General features: G+C 35.5%; 1 protein-coding gene across 3 annotated transcripts in view; it reads left to right on the top strand.

Annotated features, from left to right (window-relative positions):
- Positions 1-2,419: 2,419 nt before the first annotated feature.
- Positions 2,420-23,450, top strand: part of LOC117985799 (angiotensin-converting enzyme-like) — a 95,296-nt gene continuing 74,265 nt past the window's right edge. For all 3 annotated transcript variants that reach the window (XM_069501498.1, XM_034972594.2, XM_069501497.1), the window contains exon 1: positions 2,420-2,694. The gene's annotated coding sequence lies outside the window, so the exon portion shown is untranslated. The remainder of the gene's footprint in view (positions 2,695-23,450) is intronic.

Below are 23,450 nucleotides of genomic sequence, written 5' to 3'. Positions count from 1 at the left end.
GGTTTTCCTTTACTTGTGCTATAAGACCTACGTACCTGCCAAATTTCATCATTCTAGGTCAACGGGATAGGTTTCTTGACAGACAGACAGACAACGAAGTTATTCATTTAAAAGAAGGGTTCCTTTTTTCCTTTTGGAACCTGTTCCTAGGTACGGAACCCTAAAAAGATACTAAGTATTCAAATTGAACTCAGAATACTGTTAACCTGGTGCATGTAAATAACAAGTGTCTATTACGATACGAAATTGCCAACATCCTAAATAAATACAGACAATATAATAAAGTCCATACATCAAAGTCCTCGCGAAATTAAATCGCCTTTCTAATATCACTCAGCTAATATTTTGTGGCAAATTTACCAATACCTACAGTTTGTAGCTATACCTATTGTATCTAAGTATATTATAAAGTTTTATGAGGCAAGTGCACCTATTACATTACATATTATAATAAAACAATGCTGTTAATAATTTCGAGTGGGACTCGACTCGTACCTTGAATTCAGTGAATATTTTACATTTTGAATGTAGGTAGGTGAACACTGGATTTTAAATGAATGGTTGCTGGATTTATTTTAAAACTTTTAACTGAAAAACTACATTCATGCTTTTTAAGAATGTATCGTTTTTGATTATTAGGTATTTATTAGTCAGTGAGTGGGACTTGAAATTTTTAGTAGTTTGGTACCTAACTACATATCTACTAAAACTTGAAAGTCCTGTTTGTTTTGTTTAAAAGAAAGAAGCTAGAAGTTTTAAGTTGATTTTTTTTCTTTTTAATGCTGTGCTTGTGCTGTAATTGTATATATGTATAAGTCACAAATGTCAGAATAGCTTATTTTTTTAGTTTTCTTTAAGAAAAAGAAGCTAATTATGTTGAAGACTGTCAATAAAAGTCTTATAATTATTTTGGTACTTTTATTTGAGAGGAAACCACTGAATTTGTTGATTAATCGCATTATTGGAACCGAAGAATATGCAAATCCGTACGTAAATGTAAATTTCTCGACAACCCGAGAAGACCCGAGAAATTAGCCTCGAGAATTCTCGAGACCCGAGAAATTGATAAGCTCGAGAAATCATGAACCCTAGTTCCGTACTACAGTCGTATTTTTTCGACATTTTGCAATAAATCAAAACCTTTATTATAAATGCGAAAGTGTGTTTGTTTGTTAGTTTGCCCTTCAATCACGACGCAACGGTTGCAACGAATTGACGTATTTTTAACAAGGGTAAAGTAGCCTTTGTCTACTAAGTCTACTCTTTTTATCCAGAAAATCTAAGAATTCCCATGGGATTTTTAAAAACATAAATCCAAGCGTACGAAGTCGCGGGCATCAGCTAGTAATGTTTAAAAATAAAACAAAAATCTGTTTTAGAATAAACAGGTGAAGCCCTTTGATATGATACCCCACTTGGTGCAGTAATCTTACTTTGAAAGTTGAAAATACTAATTAATTGTTCATGAACACATTTTTATTTTTTTATTTGATGTAACCACAAATTCACGGTTATCGGATTTTTCCCCTTACGTAGTAAGAAGGCAGGTAGGAAGGCTACCGTCCAGATTTTTTTAAAATTCATTATAGGCGCACGCTAGGAGCTTGGATATTGCTTACACACTAACACGATCTGTGATCTAAATCCAAGCTATTCAGTGGACATCTTTGAAATATCTACGTTTAATTTAATTTAATTTAAAACAACTTTATTGTTAATAGATTTACAGAGAGTAAGAATACAGGATACACTTAAAAAACAAAGGGCGACCTGACCTTATCACTAAAGTGATCTCTTCCAGGCAACCCATACTTAAGAACTTATAGAACTGTAAGACAGGGAGTCGCAATGTAGCTATAAATATAATATATATATAGGCATATATAAAACATATACACTCTAATAGGTACATACTATAAAATATAATATAATATATACATGTATATAAATACTATAGTAATAATACAGTATAATTAAATAAAAAATACATAGCTAACTGTACATATAGTTATGGCAGAAAATCTACAGTGACAGATAGTGTTTCTTGACACGGTTTTTAAGTACTACGTTATATGTCCGATTTGAATCCGAGTCACATCCGACATCTTACGGATGACGGAGAGAACTCGGATGACGGAAGTGTAGTGCATAATCGCTCTTATGGGTTGAATTTTCAAAAGTCCTTTCTTAGCAGATTCCTATGTCATAATAGCTATCTGCATGCCAAATTTCAGCCCGAAGCGTACCTATTCTGTTTGCGCATTATTTGCGCAAAATGTAATCATATTAATCAAGAGTAAGATGACAGTGATAATAATAATAATTAATGACTTTATTTACTAAACGTGCTAGTGTTTTGCGTTGTCAAGAATTAATGCGAATCTAGATTTAGATCCATTCATTCAACAATCAACAATCACATTCACTCAGTCTGCGAGCGATCGCGGTGTGACGTGGAGGTGTGTAGTGGAACGTCGAGTCCTCGCCGCTCATTCGATCCTCGAAAGTATTTGAAACTTTTATGAAATTCAGTGATGTGTTTTGTGTTAACATGACAAAGTTTTGTGTTTATGTATTGTGATATAACTCCAACTGTGCTGTTCGTGTGTGTTACCAAAGCTTTGAGGTTGTGCAAACAAGCCACGAGTGGATTTACTACTTTACCGGCATATTGTTTTACAATATTATACCTAGGTGAGTAGCCGTTAAGATGTTTAACTACTGAATTACGTATAACGTCTACCTATTGTGTTTCTATTTATTTTAGAATATCTATGAGTGCAAAGGTGTTTTATCAGTCACGCATGAAAGAGCCTAAGTAAAGATAAATGTTTATTAACGATATTTCTAAGGGTCAAAGACCAATGTGGCGTACCGCATAGTACCGAACTACCAAACAATATGATGAGGAGATTAATAATTCATTCATAATACAAATAACAGAATAAAATGTTTAGTTATACATTTATTACAAGGATTAGCATATTTTAAATAGTCGTTTTACAGATGTTGGTGTTTGAAATAAAAAAACATTTTATAACGATTTCATAATTTATTTCCTTTTGTTTCGGTTAAGTAGGTACATGAGTTTTGACTTCCTGGCAGGTTTGGTACTTAATATGGAGGTCACGTACTTACCTAGGGTACTACAAAATAATATTATGGGTGATATTGAAAACCTTTTACTTCAACTAGAAACTAATAAATTTAGTAAGCACAGTCCATATCAAATTTAAAAAATTGACCTTACTTTAATAAAATTTCATGGGCGCCTAGGTAGTTACGTAAACTATATTGAAATTTAATAGGTAAGTACCTATTTAAGAACAGAAAAAAATAATCGTTAATTAAGACCTCATTTGGAGGCGCGTGTGGTCATGGCCGGCGTTTAATAAGGCAAGCCTTCACTTCAAGGTGCATTTTTATATTAACCGTGAAACGTAGTAGGTACAAAATATTTACTTAATGTGTGAAATAACGCATGAATCATACAAATTTTAAAACTTTATTTGAGTAGGTCAGTATGTACCTACTTACTTACTCAAATAATAATCAAGTGTGGACATTTTCATGTTGTACCTATATAAGGTAAACGCACTAATAACAGACAGAACTAACAGCGAGAAAAAAAGTTCACGGTCTACTGAATTAAAGAATGACACATATGATATAATATTAATACAATACTCTAGATGAAGCCCGCGACTTCGTCAGCGTGGATTTAGGTTTTTTTAAAATCCCATGGTAACTCTTTGATTTTACTGGATAAAAAGTAGCCTATTATCCTTCCGCGGGATGTAAGCTAACTCTGCACCAAATTTCATCAAAATCGGTTAAACTGTCGGGCTGTGAAAACTAGCAAGACAGATAGACTGACAGACCGACCGACAGACAGACACACTTTCGCATTTATAATATTAGTATAGATTAGTATAGATTAGTATAGACTAGTATAGATATAGTAGTAAAGATATAGATAATGCGGCTATTAATAACGATATTGATAAGATATTGTTTTTTGATATATTTATAGGACAGTATTAATATGAAAGACCCTTATATTATTACGCAAATAAGTAAAATGCCTGACTTTCCGCATCAAGATGGAAATAACGAAAATGAAAAGGGGTCGTTTTTTACAAAGAGATATATCCGGGATTTAGGAGAAGGATATACCATAATGTTGCTATTAATGATAACATATTGTAAAAGTTAGACACGTGAGGCGTTTCGGAAAGCACTTTGGCGAAGTTTTGAAGAGGAATATTGGACGATATTGGACAATTTATTTTTTAATATTAGATTTAATAGCCAGAACCTGATAATGGAAATGGTGCCGTAACAACTTGTTAAAAGTATAATTCGCTTATAAATTTTATATCTGCGTCATATTCCTCATGGCTAAGCGTCATGATAATTATCTTTCCATTAATCACATAATGGTAGGGGTTTTCTTGGGATAATAATGCGGAGGTTTCCCAATTCCACAATTATTATTATTACTACCCCTACTTAATTTATCGACTAAATTTTTCATTTTATGAGCAGTTAGCCCTTGACTGCGATCTCATCTGGTGGTAAGTGACGATGCAGTTTTCGTATGGAAATGGGCTACGTGTAAACCTAGAGTATCATGTAAAATAAGGCAGGCAAGCCATTAGGAATATTTCTATCAGATTCTGCTAATTGATATCCACGTGAAATCTTATCGAAACGTTTACAAATCGCTTTGTCTTGTCTGGTCAGCTGATAACTAGACACAGAAAAAAACTTCACACCAGATTCAGCAGAGACAGTTTAGAAATCATAGATTGCCTACCGGGAATTGAATCACGGACCTCATATTTATAAGACCCTAGCAAACGACCCAGTAGTTTACAGGGAGTATACAGGGTTTGAAGCCAAGGTAAGAATTTGGGTAGGAACTTATTTTATGCCTTTATGAATGTACGCCTCTGCTCCCCTCGTGAGCGAAAATAAGATTCAAAAGATAATACAGGTTTTCAAAATGTCCGCTTTCCGGAATTATATTAACAGGCGTCCCACAAGAGCTTTGCCGAAACGGCCTAATTTATTTATCAATTTTCCGTTCAGATTAAAGAAAAATTGAATGAAGACTTTTAAACGTTTTTCAGCGCCACAGATTTCCGGGATGATAGACATCCCGTAGAGACTGGGCGAGAGGGCTCAAAATATTCAAATAAAATAAAATTTTGGTTTCGTGCGATAAAATACGAAGCCTTTTATTTTGAGCCACAAATTTCCGGTATTGAGTACTTAAGTATACTTATATATTATGGCATCCCATGGCTCATCTCAAATCTTGTCAGGAGGTGTAGATTCTCTAATAAATAATTCAAGTAGGTATGGTTGAAAAATCTACACGTGCCTACACTTATTTTTCACCAGTTCAAAGTTAGCTATAAAGCCATCAGTTCCGGTTATTAGTTATTATCACTGTCTTTAGTGACAGTAAGTAAGTATAGTATAATTAGTTACTTAATCATTAACCCTAGACCGAAGGTTAGTTTCTAATCTGGTGATCATCCAGTTATATTTAATTGAGTACTTAATTGTAGCTATTAATTTATTCAAAGCATATCAAATACTAGGTATGGTATAAATAGGTCAGATTTAACTATTTCTTCTTCTACTATAACATAAAAACAAGCCCTTTCGTCGAGGTTTTAAGTAGTTAGATTAAAACAGATATCGTTGATATAAAAGGTTCTAGTAAATAACATTATGTCTTTGTAAGTAATTATTAAATATTTATAGTTTAGTAATTAAGAACTTAAGTTAGTATTTCACTGTTATTTTAAAATATTTAAGTACTATGGCTCACTTGCACAAATACCTACTTAAGTACTTACTCTAAAATTTAAAAAAAATATATCACTATAGACTATGGAGATGGACCCCATGGTTCCATAACTAAAAATGATTTAAAGTACTATACCATGAGCAAACAATCGTAGTAGAATTATTAAGTTAGTTTGTAAATACTGAAGCGAGTGACACTTGAAGTTGACACAGAAGAGTTGAAAAAACCATTGTCGCAAACTGCCGTCACGCGCGAAATGACTTACAAAGGTCAGAGATGTAATCAGTCTGAAGGCTCTGATAAGGTCTGCATTAGGTATACCTCCAAAACGGAAAACGTTAAGGGCTAACAGCGGGGTACTGATAACTACCTCCTCTTCAACCTTCGCATTTACCTATCCGGGGTAACAAGATAAGACCAAAATAACTATACGTAATATACATAGTTGCCCACCTATTTTCTTAAGGTATTTAGGTAATTGCTTCACAAATAAAGTACCGTCTTTTACTACTTTATAATTACTTAACATAAAATAAGTATGCATATTAGATTAATAAGTACTTATAAATTAGCACTTAATAATTTGTAAGTACTAAATACCTACTACTAAGTATTATAGTGGAAATCCTTGGAGGAGGCTTTTACCCGAAGGGGGTCCATACAAAATAGCAATTTTACATTATAATAGTCCTACTTAGTAAATAATTTGTAATACTAACATACTAACCATAATTTTATTTTATAATATTAAGTAACTACTGATCATATTCATTTTAAGTATTTACTAACTGAAACTTTGTATGGAATTAAATAAAGCTTTTATTATTATAATTAGTATTATATTGCCGAACACTAATTAAAGTTATAATAACCCTATAACTAGTGTCCGCTATTTAGTACCTTTACCTTGCTTAAATAGTGTACAAAATAATTTCTTAAGCTGATCTTAACTATCTAGAATTAACCGAACTCCTAACCCAATTCTGCAAAATAAAAAACCACTTACCGGCAATAGTACCCGGTTTATTCTTTTCTAATGAGGGTTAAGTTGGAACACTAGAAAAGTCAAAAAATATCTCCATAGGTATTTTATTCGATGATAACTGATAAGTAATACCCAAAATGCCCCTTGGCGTGGTATGAAGTTTTATTAGGTAGTAAAAAACCCTCTTGCCCGTGTCGAATCGTGGTTATGTTCTCGATTGTGTGCCCCGATTGTTGGGTCTTTTTGGCCCAATGTTAAATCTGGCCCAGTGGTAAATTTATATCTTGCCCCAATGGTAAATATGTTTGTTTATCGCCCGTCGTCAGCCAAAGGGTTAAAGAACAACGCAATAGATTATAATTATGCTTTGTTATTTTTGTATTAAGGTAGATTTATGTTGTTTGATCTTTTCTAAAATCTGGTGACCCAAAAGAATTTTAGAGTATTGATCCGAGAGAAACCGAGATGGGATCAGCTTGTAAAATAATATAATATTATGGTAGATTCACTTGACGATTCGAAAGCACGTCTTGTAAAAGTTTATATGAAGTAAAACCTTTGTAGGATTATTTATTTGAAGTAATGTATATAGAATTAAATGCATGGACCTCTGACTTTTTTCTTGTGCTGAAATAGAATACCTTATATAAAAGTTACCTAAATAAAGAATGCAAAACAAAATTAAATATCATATCGTCTGAATACATTTAACAGAAGCTACGCTCACATTCCACTGCATGCAAAACGTTTTTAATTTTTTTCTCCCTGTGAAAAATTTTAGCTTCGTAGTTGAAACCGCAAGTTTAATCTCACACATTCAAATGGGCATTATAAAACGAAGTGGTCGGGTTGACTAGAACTGTCCGATAATTTAAGTCATTTAATTTTAGTCCGTGTAGTCAGTTATGTAGTTTAATTTCAGCTCTACGTTTGCAGCATAAAGAAAATACTTCTCTTTCAGTTTCGTTACTTTGGTTGTTTCCATTTTGATTAATAGTCTAAAAACTAGTTGTACATTTTGACTGCTTATCCCATTCTACTGAAGCTACTACTTATCATCAGCGAGAACGGATTTTATACCCCGTGCAATATGAACGTAATACGTATATATAATATTGGTTCCTATAAATGTTGCTGAGTGTACCAATGGCAGTTTATATTCAAACCTATTCAATTCGATCTATTCTAAGATGAAATATAACAGAAAATTTCGAGACATTTGAATCTTATTTCAATAATGGTACCTACTGATTCTGAGCACAACTAAATTTTAGAGCATTCGTATCCTCTTATTACTAATATAATATGAAAAGGACAGACACAGTTTGAAAGTTTTAAGTTTAATTTAGAGCCGTCAAACCTCGTGACTTTAGCTGCCAGTCGCGAGCCTATGGTTTAAATTCATGGCGTGCACTAAAATTTAGAGTTTTTAAATGTAAAATTCTTGTTCCGTCCTTTTTCTAGCAATATTAAAAAGAAAAAGATGCAGATTCTCTAAATTTAATTTAGAGAAAGACAACAGAATCGGCGCCAATGGGGCCGATTCTCTAGTACACAATCTCTAAACTAAACTAAATTAACAGGTCTAAATCTAGTGCTTTCCTTTTCCGCAAGCAACATTATGAAAGGGATAGCAATAGATTTAGACGTGATATTTTGGTTTAGTTTAGAGATTGTGTACAAAGGAATTAGCCACAATGGGGCCGATTCTCTTGTACACAATCTCTAAACTAAACTAAATTAGCAGGTCTGAATCTAGTGCCATACTTTTCCGCAAGCAACGTTATGAAAGGGATAGCAATAGATTTAGGCGTGCCATTTTAGTTTAGTTTAGAGATTGTGTACAATGGAATCAGCAATCAGCCACAATGTGCTTCTAAAAATGGCACTTCGTAGAAGCCGTGAAATATCAAAAGACCGTGCCCTAAGCCGAGCGGAGTGAAATTTATAGTCTTAGCGAGAACTTTGCGCCATTTAGCGGTTGTAGCAACTTGCGTTTATTTTATGGAGTCTGGTTGTCTGCGGTTTTGCGTGTAAGGTTTCCTAACTTTCATCTGTCCTTTATAAATAGTGGAGTAGGTTAAGAAAAGTTTTCATAACGCGCTCCCCAGCGCTCACTATACAAACGTAAGATTACTTATTTATTAATATAAATGCGAAAGTGTTTCTGTTTGAAGGACAAACCAGCAAACTAACACAGTTTCGCATTTATAATATGGGCAGTGAGGTAGTGACTAGCCTCTACTAGACTCTCCCAGGCTTCGCTCGAGTGGATGCCCCGAAGCGGCACAGTATAGGGAGTTGTGGAAAAATCGGAGTGAGGCCTTCGCCCAGTCGTGGGATAGTATAGGATTTATTAAGGTCAGATTGTGTAGGATAAAAACCTATATCCACGTGGATGAAGTCAAGGGCATTATTTGTTTGGTACAAAGATAGCTTGCATCTCGGAGACAGACATACGCAATGGACATAGGCTACTTTATATGTATTTAGGAAAATTAGAGTTGCCAAATATTTTAAAACTTTTTTTTTTCTCTTTATTAAAGGGTTTGTTCAATCAGAACATGTCACCCTTGTAACAAATCACAATAGGTATGTATAATAATTATCTTCGTTTTAAAGTTAAATTAAATAGTTTATATAGCATTTTAAAACTTAAATCCACGCGAACAAAGAAGACTTAAGAGTGTTAAGAACCTATGTAAATATCTATATTTGTTATAGAGATAAAATAAATAAAAATAATGAAAGTAAATAAATAAATCATGTGCAAATCATCGTCTAGTTTTACTAGTTACTAGTTAAACTATTACTTACACATTTTTACAGAAATCTTGAAAATCACAGATATAGATAAGTATTCTTTTGTAGAACGTGTCATGAAAGTATTATTGAGTTTGATTGTAGTCAATATTCAAATTAGAACCAAATAAAAATGGAGGCTTGTATGGAAAGGGCTGGGAAAGCGCTTGGGTTATTTTAGCTACTATATTACTTACCTAGTCTTAAAATTTTGCCTGTAGGTTCCATTCTATACCGCAGACTTCCACTAAGAAAGGTTTTTGAGCTATTCCGAGAAATCCAATGAGATCTTTAGGAAACCTTGTCCTAGGGTGGGAAAAAGCTAGTCTATATATAAAATTAATACCCTTCCTGTGGCTTTGCTTCATTAGCTTTGAAGCCGTCAAACCGAATTTCAGCCGGGAGTAAAACCCCCCGCGTGTATCATTTAATAATGTATCCGTTTGACAATCCCGAGTGACTGACGTTGGAAGCTGAACTAAATTAATTAGCCGGCTTTTGTAAGGGTGAAGCGTCGAGTAATAATTATCCGTGTATATTTAGAAATTCCGGTGGTTACGGCTTAAGTACACTGACGCATGTTGCACGCCGTAGTGTAATACCATCGGCTTTTTTTAGGGTTCCGTACCTCAAAAGGAAAATGGACCCTTATAGGATCACTTATGTTGTCTGTCTCTCCATCTGTCTTTCGTGTCTGTCAAGAAAACTTATAGGGTACCTAACTCCAGTTGACCTAGAATCTTGAAATTTGGCAGGTATGTAGGTCTTATAACACAAGTTAAAGAAAAAAATCCGAAAGACGTGAATTTGTGGTTAAGCACATCACAAAAAAAATGTAATCAAAAACAAATACTATTATTTTCAAAGTAAAATTACTATACTAAGTGGGGTATCATATTATGAAAGGGCTTTACCTGTACATTCTATTTTTATTAATTTTTGCGTACAACAATTTTTGGTTTATCGTGCAAAATGTCGAAAAAACGAGCACATCTAAATTTTAGAGTATTTGCATCTTCTTCTTACTAACTAATGTAATATGAAAAGAACAGACACAGTTTGACAGTCTTAAATTTAATTTAGAGCTGTCAAACATCGTGACTTTAGCTGCTAATCGTGAACCAATTTGTTTAAGTTTGTAGCGCGCACTAAAATATAGTCTTTATATGTAAAATTCATGTTACGTCCTTTATTAGCAATATTAAAAAGAAAAAGATGGAGACACTCTAAATTGAGTTTAGAGAAAGACAACAGAATCGGCACCATTGTTAAACTAAAGTCTAAACAACCGTTATACAACGTCAACTAGTATGGGGTTAAACCTTTATTGCGTAACTAGCAGAGATTCAATCCCAAACTGGAATCAAGATATCAAATTAGCGAATAGAACTATTATACATCCAAGAGCACGATTGCTAACCCAATTACGCAGCTCCATTGTGCCCCTGACAACTAACTCAAGGAATTGCGCATAGCTGATGATTATACCGAACTTTCACCATCTGACAGAACAACGGCGCTCTGGATTGGACCAGGAGTTATGGTAATGCTTCAATGCATAATTCTTGTAACTGAGTAGGCTTGTTATGTAAGTACTACTACAAAGCAGTACCTTAAATGTATGAAAATTTATTTCTTCACTATACCCTATCCTTATGGAGCGGTATGTTGGGTATCTCTCTGATGGACAAAATCCGTAACGAGGTAATCCGTATGAGAACCATATTGACCGACATAGCTCTACGAATTAGCGAGCCACAAGACCGTGGTGTGTCCCTACAAGAGACCTATGCCCAGCAGTAGGATGATGAAGCGCACTCCGTAGTAAATTATTGTATATAAGTTAGTACCTAAGTAACTGAAGATACATAGCTATCCTAGAGCTTATCTAATAGAAAACTTGTAGAACAATCTCAAATCAAACTTACTGCAATTAGAATATCGAGTCCTGCTTCAGATGAAGACGAGGTACCGATTGTTTAATCCAATTTTACTGTTCCGTAATGAAGAAGCTGATGTCTTTATTAGCTTCTATGTTGAAGATTACATTTTATTGGTAGGTAGTGATTCTGAGCACAACTAAATTTTAGAGACAAAGAATAGGTGTACATTCATTCGTACGAACAAACATCGTACGAACACGAACACTCCCAAGTTGTACGACGTACCTACGGCATGAAATCTTGAGGCTACTTCACGCTGAAGCAACAACATGCAATAATGAGGCATGCTGCTAGTTAACATTATACGGCTTTAGGGCCTTTGTGCACTCATCCTTGTTCGGTTCGTAATTCGTATCCGTGATTCTTCGAAGTGGCGGTCATACAAATACGTTCGTATTCTTTTCACGGATCCGTCAAATCACGGATGTGTGCACAAAGGCCCTTTTAAGCAGCATGCGATAATCTATTTTATGCCGAGAGGAATATTACGGTACGACAGTCTGTTGATAATATTCTTGCTACATTGTAACACAATGCCGCACTATTTATGGTGCTCTGGCGTAAAAAGAACTTTAGGTTGTTTAAAAAGTACATAAAGTAACCACATCATAAAACTTGTAAATAAATCACAAGCTAAAATCTAATTCTTTCCAAAGTTAAGGCCGCCAACTCGATTAGTAAGATAGACATGTCCAAACTAAGTCACAAGATTTATCCTGAATAGTTGTAAAAAGTTTTCCAACAAATCCCTAATCGAAAAGAGAAGACGAACTATTTCAGTACTTGACTAATTATTATTCGGTATTTGACAACTAGTCAAATCAGTAACTTTTTATCAAACGTCAAAACGCGCGCTTATTATGCGAGATTCTATGAAATACCGGTGTGACGTCATAATCATTTGACGTGCTTTTTTTAGTTTTATCGATAATTTAAAATGGTTATTACACTTAAAACCAACAAAGGACGTGGATTTTATGTATTTTGGAAGACCCTCTATTTAATAATCACTGAGAAATAATTTATTTTAGATGTACTTAGTCAAAAATACCCAATTCGATTGCCAAATCTAATGTGACGCCTTCCGGCCTCCTTTATGACATGAAAACTATAGTACGCGACAGGTCGAGATGGCAATCGGGGTATGGCAGGCGGGGGACTCCCCGTCACCCTCGCTCGCCCGCACCGGGTTAGCGCGGGGGCTGTGTGGGTGTGCAGGGCGTTCCCTCCCCGATAGCCATCTCGGTTCGACCGAGCCTAAGCGATATAACAGCTTTGATGTCGAGCTTATAAAATAACATAATGTGTACAATAGCTCGCCTTACAAGAGCAAACGAAAGATAGATTGAATAATTCAAGGCCGTAGGCAGGAGAGGGGTTTTGGGGGATTAAATTGGTTTTGGATTTAAATTGGAAATCCCAATAATGTTCTTATACTCGTATACTCATCATCAATTTCCCATTTTTTTAGGGTTGCGTACCTCAAAAGGAAAAACGGAATCCTTACAGGATCACTTCGTTGTCTGTCTGTCTGTCAAGAAACCTACAGGGTACTTCCCGTTGACCTAGAATCATGAAATTTGGCAGGTAGGTGGATGTTATAGCTGGCTTTAGGGGAAAAATTTGAAAACCGTGAATTTGTGGTCACATCACACAAAAAAAATTAAATTGTGGTCATAAACTAATAATTAGTATTTACAATTTTCGAAGTAAGGTAACTATATCAAGTGGAGTATCTTTTATGAAAGGGCTTCACTTGTATATTCTTAAACACATTTTTATTTATTTTTATGCATCATAGTTTTTGATTTATCATGCAAAATGTCGATAAAATACGATTGTAATACGGGACCCTCAGTACGCGAGTCTGACTCGCACTTAGTCGGTTTTAATTTTTTGAAAAGCTATCTCATCCTATTTCATAAAATTTTGTAATGGCTAAGCTCTTTTCCGTTCCGCTTTCAAAACCTTTTTTTCTGTACTTACTTAATCAATTCATTACACTTACTGTGCTCGCACTCGTGTTTCGTGTAGAATTAATTATTCTATCTCATTCTCTGTTAAGTCGGGTCAATAAAACTTTTTCATGAGAAAGTTCGGTCAAAAAGGCGCAGAAGATTAGAAATTTAAATGATAGAAAATAAGAGCCTAGTAGACTAGTTTCAATATGAGGTTTAAATTTAGCTTTTTAGGGTTCCGTACCTCAAAAGGAAAAACGAAACCCTTATAGGATCACTTTGTTGTCTGTCTGTCGGTCTGTTAAGAAACTTACTGGGTACCTTGAGCTTCTTCTTCTTCTAGTGCCTCTCCATTACTGAAGGTCAGCTGTCAGTTTTTTAAACTTCTCCCTGTCCATGGCTAGGCGGAATAGTTCTCCGACTGTTTTAATGCCAGTCCACTCCCTGATGTTACGTAGCCATGACTTCTTTCTTCTTCCCACCCCTCTTTTCCCAGCTATTTTACCCATCATGATTGTCTGCAGCAGGCGGTACCTATTGTGTCGCAAAATATGGCCCAGGTACGAGATCTTACGCTGCTTGATGGTTTTAACTAACTCGGTCTTTTTCTGCATCCGGGCAAGAACCTCAGCGTTGGATACTTTAGCCGTCCAGCTTATGCGGAGCATCCTGCGATACGTCCACATTTCGAAGGCTTCGATCTTTTTCCGTAAGTCCTCCACTAGGGTCCATGCCTCGCAACCATATAGAACTACGGGCCAAATGTAGCATTGCAGGAGTCTGATACGGAGTTTTAGAGAAAGTTGGCGACCACAAAGAACTTTCTTCATCTTCATAAATGATGTGCGAGCAATTTCAATGCGAACCCGGATGTCAGTGTCACTTTTCCACGAGTCTGTTAGCCATGACCCAAGATATTTGTATTTGTCAACTCTCTCCAAGATGTTATGTCCGATTTGTATTTGTGACGGCAACTGTGGCTTCCTTGAAACAACCATATACTTTGTTTTTGACACATTCATGCTTAACCCCACCCTATTACTGCACTCGTTTACTCTATTAACTATTTCTTGTAGGTCTTGTTGTGTGGAGGCTATTAGGACAGTATCGTCAGCATAACGTAGGTTATTAATCACCTGCCCATTCACAATAATTCCTAATGCGATATCTTCTAGAGCATCTTTGATAACGTGTTCAGAGTATAAGTTAAATAGTAGGGACCTTGAGCTAGAATCATGAAATTTGGCAGGTAGGTAGGTCTTATATCAGACATTAGGAGAATAATCTGAAAACCTCGAATTTGTGTTCACATCACAAGAAAAAAAATTAAAATGTGTTTTGATTGAACAAATAATTAGTATTTTCATCATTCAAAGTAAATTACTATACCAAGTGGGTATCAAATTAAAGGGCTTTACCTGTACATTTTATTTATTTTTATACACAATAGTTTTTGGTTTATCGTGCAAAATGACAAAAAAATACGACTGTAGTACGGAACCCTCGATGCGCGAGCCTGACTCGCATTTGACCAATTTTTTTAATGTAAAAATGAGGCCATACTTTAAATAGAAATAAAGTGAAATTGAGAGCATAGAACAACTCCATCGTACAAGAGCAATCCTACTTTTACCCGTTTGAACCTTCCGTCGCAAACTCATTAAGAACTGGCGCAATTAAGGAATTTCTAGTGTTTTCTCGCCTTACAAAAGCAGCGATTATTTTACGAGTTGCGTTATTTAAAACTATACTGAATACAACTTTTATACAAGGTTGTTTTAATTATACGAATAAACAGCTTGTAGGGTCCTCCATCTAAGGTTTATCACTTATAAAAAGAGCTATTATGTTATATTTAACTAGTGGTAAATGACTACTCATTTCAATATTTATTTATTAGTATCTTCAGTCAACAGTACTACCTATAGTCTTTTTATTTAAAAATGCCTCTTCAAGCTAACTAAGTTAGGTAATGGTTAGTAACATTTAATAACTAGAAGGTATTAATAAACTTATTATTAAGATTGGCTAGTTATTTATTTATCAATTATTCCTTAAAAGGGCCTCAGACAAATCATACAAATTAAGTAGTACTATCTATGAAGATACTAAAGGCAAAAAAATAATCAAATTAAACAAATAAATACCTACCTGCTTTAAATATTTATAATTTTACTTAATTATTAATATTAAGTATAGGTCGGTATTTAAGTATAATAAAATATAAGTATCTACCTAAAATAGTTTAATTAAATATTATATTTGAACGTTACACACCTTTGAGCTTTATAGCTCTACCGTCGAAGTTAATGTAGCAAATACAAGTTGCTCTCTAGCTTGTTAGTTAAAATCCTCAGTCAAGTGACTCGAACATAACTTATACAAAATAAAATAAATAAATAATTAGTCATAAATTGAAATATTCAAAGCAAAGTTCCACTCGGTAAATATAAATTATATAGAGAAGTGTATGAAAAGTATACCTTTCATATAATATTACTGCTGATTCAAAATGCGGTGAAATTACCAGTGCAAAAGTAAGTCCTTGTATGAGATAGTGTTTCATATTACCTAGCTAAATTAAGTGGGTGACTTTATATATGTGTAGAATATCATAAGTTATAGTCAAAGGAAACTATGCAAAGGTGATTTGCTGTTATGTTAGAGCTGTTGAGAAGCTCAGCGTATTTAAGTACATAACTTGATTAAGACGTAGGTACATAAGGAAGTTATAGCGTTAGTAGTTCAGTATAGTTAATATTTAGGAGGATTAGAAATTTAAAAATTCACTGTATGGAGCCACCAGTGGGCAAGGAAGTCAGTAGGGACTGCCGACAGAAATGAAAACTTAAACTACGAAAAAAACCATGTTTTTCTTCTTCAAATAACTAAGTAAGTAAGTAGGTACTTTATTGTACAAAAGCAGCTGCTCCATCAGTTATTGATCGTTCATCTAAATCTAAATAAAAATAGAAAAGCTGACTGACTGACTGACTGATCTATCAACGCACAGCTCAAACTACAGGAATGGTTTTTGCTGAAATTTGGCAAGCAGCAACTACATAATATTATGACTTAGACATCCGCTAAGAAAGGATTTTTGGAAGTTCAACTCCTAATGGGATGAAATAGGGGGTAGGTAAAAGTCGCGTTCATAAGCTAGTTACTCGTGAATTTTAACGAATTGATGCGAAAACGGATTAACGGAAACTGATCGTCCAATGAAACCCCTACGAAGCATTTAAATGGGCCACTTTTCGGCAACTCGCAACTTTTGTTTATAAGCCTTGGCTAAGATAGCAAAATGTTAAAGACTTTGAGTGGGCTTAACTAAAGTTAGCTAATGGAAACTCTGGTTTTTCCCGGCATCAGGACATTGAAAGAAGAAAGGAAATGTTTATTTGGGACTAGCTGATGCTCACGACTTCGTCCGCGTGGAACTAGTTTTTTTTTTTTAAATTCCGTAGAAACTTTTTGATTTTCCGAGATAAAAAGTCGCCTATAGGTATGTATATATCACTCTCCAGGTATTTATCTATACCCATGCAAAAAAACACGTCAATCCGTTGCACCGTTGTGACATGATTGAAGGACAAACCAACAAACAAACACACTTTCGCACTTATAATATGGGTACTGATTATGCTGAGTATTTGCAACAATTTGCAAGCACTCCTATAGTTTCCTAATTTTGAGTAACGAATCATTTTGATGTTAAGCATCTGCTTACCTTAATTCCGTTTAGAAAATGGCTTCATCATTATCATCATAATCAACCAATGGACGTCCACTGCTGGGCATAGGTCTCTTGTATGGACTTCTATACGCCGCGGTCTTACGCCGCCTGAATCCAGCGGCTCCCTGCAACTCGTTGCGGTGAGAGGTCATCATTCTAGCACCTTGGGACCCCAACGCCTATCGGTTTTTCGAAATATGTGCCTTAGTAAGATAAAAGTTGAAAAAAAACGAAAAAAGGGAGGCTATAAATAAGATCAAAAAGCTTAAAACAAAACGCAATCATAACGAGCTTGAAATGTGTCCCACGTCCTAACTCCCACGCCTGTGAGTAAATTAATACCTCAAAACAGAGAGGTGTCATATACTAGAGGTGGTAATTTCCGGTCTAAATTCATTAACAAGAGTCGTGTATTTGACCAATCATTTATTTTACCAAACGAGTCACAAGAAGCTGCTGATTTTAGGCGGTGCAGGACCGTGGCGTAAGGAAGACGCTACAAGAGAGTAAATACCTATACCTACCCAGCAGGGGACGGGATTTCTATCGGTTAAGGATGATGATGATAATTTTACCTTGGAATTGGTTAACTTAATAATTTTACACGTAAATAATAGGTCCTTCTTTCACTTTTCAAAAACATAAACACTGGTTACTAAACAAACATAGAATGTACATATATTTTCCTAATTTCCAGATTTTTTTTCCAAAAACTAAAGCGAATAGTATTGGTGGTTAAAAACTGCCCTTATTATATGCTTAAGTAACTATTTTGTTTTTACAATAATTATTACTTTTTCGATCCCTATAATCTGGGTTGCTCTATTTTATGGAAATAATTAGGATTGACTACTTTGTAGCTTACTGATGTTTGATAGATAAGGATACAGGAGTCTGAACCTCTGATATGAGGACTGCAACTCTATGGTCTATTATAACTCAATGCCTCAAAACAATGTGAATCCCTTTCAAATTATTTTATTTTTGCTGAAAATATTTAAACAGACTTCGCCGGAAATGAAAATAGGAACGTTTCATTCCAACGCAATTGTTCGACCAATTTAGGGGATTTTGTTTGTATAAAGTAATTCAATGTTTTTTGTTCGATGTAAATTTTGACTTTACTTTGTCAGTCCTCGGGATAACGTTTGATACTAACGCATTTTGATTAATTTAAACCTATCGTATTAACGTGCCTATTGTTTTTTAACAATTGGCTTTGATTACGTACTGAGTGCTGTGATAGCCTAGTGGTTAGGACGTCTGCCTTCCAATCGGAGGTTGGGTGTTCGATCTCGGGCACGCACCTCTAACTTTTCGGTGTTTTGTGCGTTTTAAGTAATTAAATAACACTTGCTTTAACGGTGAAGGAAAATATCGTGAAGAAAAACCTGCATACCTAAGAGTTCTCCATAATGTTCTCAAAGGTGTGTGAAGTCCATAGAGCAGAAACAAAGAGGAGATGTTGTATTAAGATTTCCCTATGAAATATCGAGTGACATTTTGCGGGGTGAGGGGTTGTGGAACGCCGCCCACTTCTCAATTTTCCATCTGCGGGTTAGTAGCAAAACTACTCGCTTAGCGACCTAACATCGATATATTGATGTCACTACATAGTTCAGCTATCTCACACTAGATGTCAATAATCTAGAACTATTTTAATAATTACGTATAAAATTACTTACAAATGAAATGTGATACCATTCATAGCATCAGAACGTCTGTCTGAATAACTTTGACACGATAAAACACAACACTTCATCCTTTTGTTCTTAAAAACGCGAAAACACACCGATAATACGAGTCTCAATATATGTGAACCTGACGAACGCAGACAGCATACTAACTAAGGCCCCGCCCACAGTGATGACGTCAGGACCTAGTTGAAAATCACAGTGCACAGTTGCTTAGGCCAACTCCTCTTTGTTTCTGCTCTATGGTGAAGTCTACCAATCCGCACATGGCCAGCGTGGTAGACTATGGCCAAAAAACCCTTCTCACTCTGAGAGGAGACCCGTGCTCTGTAGTGAGCCGGCGATGGATTGATCATGATGATGTACTTAGTAAAAAGTTAGTCCTCTGTGTTGTATTCATCATTGCTTAGTGTTGTGACCCCTTTTCATTATTCACAATAATGATAGGAGTTTTCTATGGATAATGCGGTGGGATCGCAGGTCCACATAAGACTAACTAAGAGACTAGGCAATATAGACAGAATGATGTTAGTCTAAACATATAAAAAGAAAAGGGACTGACTGACTGATCTATCAAGGCATATGGCTCAAACTACTGGGCGGATCGGACTAAAATTTGGCATGCAGATAGCTATTATGACGTAGGCATCCGCTAAGAAAGGATTTTTGGAAATTCAAGTCCTCAGGGGGTGAAATAAGGGTTTGAAATTTATGTAGTTAACGCGGACGAAGTCGCAAGCATAAGCTAGAGTAGATATAAGCAAGTCAAATAATTCGGAAATAGCAACTGAGATTTTCATATAAAGTATTTAACTTAAACTTTGTAGTTCACCTTATACGCGTTAGTAGGTACTCTGTACCGTAGATTTCATATAAACTTTCACGGGCCTAGCAAATACGTCTAGTTTTCAGAAATATTCTCATTGTATTACCAAACTTTGTTTCTGCTTTTGAGAATATGAAATTGCTTATAAGAATATCTTACTCTTTTGTAAGTTAAACTGTGCAAATACGATATTCATGCGAAGAACATATTCTGGGAGATCTTTATTCTGCACGAGTCTTATAAGGTGATCGCATACCCTTGATTTTATTTAAATAAAAGTTTAAGTCATTCACTGTAGGTTTTATTCATCTCACTTCGTAGGAAGTGATGCAGTAATTTAGACGAAAACCGGATGACATATAAGGTAGGTATGGCAGTTTATCCATACTATCCATACTTTCCATACATCCAAGTACCTACATATATATAGAAGTAAAAGTTGACTAACTGACTGACCGACTAGTCTATCAATGTATAGCTTAAACCTTCTGGATTGGGCTGAAATTTGGCATGCAGAATGCAGATGGCTACTATGATGTAGACATCCGTTAGGAAACGATTTTTGAATATTTAACCCTTAAAGGGGTAAAATAGGGGTTTGAAATTTGTTCAGTCCACGCGAACGAAGTCGCGGGCAAAAACTAGTGATATTATAATTGCGAAAGTGTCTGTCTATCTGCTAGCATTTCACGGCTCATTCGTTTAACTGTGATAACTTGCATACCGGGGCGGAAATAGTTTACTTTTTGTCCCGAAAAATCAAAGAGTTGCCAAGGGGTCTATAAAAAGTCTAAATTCACTTAGCAGAAGTTGCGGGCATCATCTATTTGGTTAAAAACGGCTTGCATCCCGAAAACTGATATAAGTAGGCTACTTTTTATCCCAGAAATGGTAGTCTTGCTGAAACCACCGATATTCAATTTTATACAAAACTAAATCTTCGCGGACGAAGTCGAGGGCTTCATCTAGTGATTAGTTAAGTACTCAATAATTAGAAAGCATAAATGATATGATGATAAAGGGGGGGTAAGGGGGTGCACTAACATCTTAACACCCCAATTGTCAACCTCACCTGCACGCGGTGCCCCCTGCAAATCAGCGAACGAGGATATGACGACCGAAGAATGGCGGGATAACCATTCCAAATGGCTTGGCTTTAAATAACACAGACCAGAGACGGGCAGCAGCGTCACTGGTGCGAAATAGCCTACAGCCCTGCGCTGTAAGGTGGTGGGGAGCGGGTGGATGAGGAAGGCTGAGGACCGTGTTTGGTGGCGTGCTCTTGGAAAGGCCTATGTCCAGCACTGGACGCAAACAGGCTGATGGATTGGATTGGATTGATAAATGATATGCGTTTTGAAAGGAAATTACTTAAAATGATGTTATTAGTTTGGTATGTTATCATAACTTATCAGTTATCACTATATATGAAGTACCAGATAGTTTATCAGATAAGTCCCCCAGATTACTTAACTGCTAAACGATGTCATGTCACCGATTGTGCTTGGTGTTGCGACGTAAGTAGATACAACTTTAGACTTTACACTGTTTGATCAGAGGGGACCATCTTTCAATTAACCAAATCAGGACGTACATTTTAAATTCGAGCTTATATTTATTTTAAACTAGCTTTTCTGTTTTCACTAAGTTTTGGCTGATGATCACTTTGTTGTATGTCTGTCTGTCAAGAAACCTACATGGTACTTCCCGTTGACCTAGAATCGTGAAATTTGCCAGGTAGGTAGGTTTTATAGCTGCCGTAAGGGGAAAACCGTGAATTTGTGGTTACACCACACCAAAAAAATTAAATTGCGGCCATGAACTTATAATTATTAGTGTTTCCAATTTTCAAAGTAAGATAACTATATCAAGTGGGATATCATATGAAAGGGCGTCACTTGTGAGTTCTAAAACAGATTTTTATTTACGCATCATAGTTTTTGATATATCGATCAAAATGTCGGAAAACATACCCGAGTACGGAACCCTCAGTATGCCAGTCTGACACGCACTTGGCCGGTTTTTTTTCTACGTAATAAAATATGGTCATAACTCAATACAATGTACCTAACAGAAATAAACACCAACACACAAAATAATTAACTACGAAAAAGTCTCCTATAGACTACGTTCCCAGAACACTGCGGGGTATTTCCATTCGCAAATATAGGTATAGTTCGCGACAGGTCGATATGGCAATCGGGGTGGTGACGCCCCGAACACCCGCACAGCTCCCGCGCTAACCTGGTGCGGGATAGCGCGGGAAACGTGTGAGTGTGCGGGGCGTCCCCCCGCCTCATACCCCGATTGCCATCTCCACCTGCCGCAAACTATATGTGTGGCCTGTGGAATTAATAAAAACCCGCCTGTGTTCCAAAAAAAACCAGACCAATCCCTCGAGAGCGGGACGGATGGTGATACTATTTTTGGTGTGTGTAATATTTGTTTTACGTTTCAACAGACTTCGTGCATACAATGCCATCGAGATATTACCTAGTTAAGTAAGTGAATATTACTTAACTGTCTCACTAGGTTAAAACAAAGTAGGTAAGTAGATACTTACTTCATAACTACATGTGAACAGATGACATTATTATCAAAAGAATCGCGAACAAAATAATTACTTAACTGCTATACCTATTTAAAAATAAAAATCAAAGTAATTTATTTATATATAATATATTTATGTAACATAATATAATATATTTTAAGAAGGTACCTACCTACATTTAGAGATATTGCGGGATTTTAGAGTTGACGCATACAAACTTTGATAAGGAAATATGTTATTAATTTTAGTCACTCATTCAAAGTAAGTGTAGGTACCTACCATGCAAATAATCTATTAACTGATTAATCTAATCTGTTATTTTAGACTTGCCTTTACACAAGTTTAAAAAATGTGTTTAAAGTATGCTCCTAAAAAAAGCATATTATACAGTCGCAGACTATGTAAACCATTGATGTTGGAATCCCCCTTATTCTAGGATGTAAACGATAAAAAAGCTTGGATTTGACTCGCTCCAGCAATGCACGGGGCTGCAATGGCTTGTATAGTATGGTACTATAATAACATTGTAAATTGAAAAATTAAAAAGAGCAACCGCCGAGTTTCTTGCTGGTTCTTCTCGGTGGGAACGGCGTTCCGAACCAGTGGTAAATTAAAACTACCTGACTATTCATAAACACTTGTAAAAAGTTTACATGAATAAAAAAAACATTCTATTCTATTCTATTCTATTCATTGCAAACTTACGTTTGGTACGCATTTTGTTATTTAAAGTTACTTACCCTTGAAAAAAAACAGAAATACTACCTACTATAAATCTACTTAGGTAATATCCATATTAATATTATAAAAGTGTCTGTCTGTCTGCTAGTTTTTCACGGCCCATCTGTTTAACCGATTTTGACAAAAGATACAAAGATAGCTTGCATCCCTGGGAAGGACATAAGGTACTCTTTGTCCCGGAAAATCAAAGAGTTCCCATGGGATTTTCAAAGGCTCACCCGTTTAAACGATAGAACGACAGAGATAGCTTGTATCCCGGGGAAGACATAGGCTTCTTTTTGTCCTGGAAATCAATGAGTTATCATAATAGATTGCAGGTGATTAAAAACTGAAGTATCCATTGTTAAAAGTTTGTTTAATCGAGTTAATCTTCGTAACAGGCAGAATTTG

Source organism: Maniola hyperantus, chromosome 10 (genome assembly GCF_902806685.2).
Source record: "Maniola hyperantus chromosome 10, iAphHyp1.2, whole genome shotgun sequence".
In the NCBI taxonomy this organism is placed as follows: Eukaryota; Metazoa; Arthropoda; class Insecta; order Lepidoptera; family Nymphalidae; genus Maniola; species Maniola hyperantus.
This window is presented reverse-complemented; position numbering and strand designations above follow the sequence as displayed.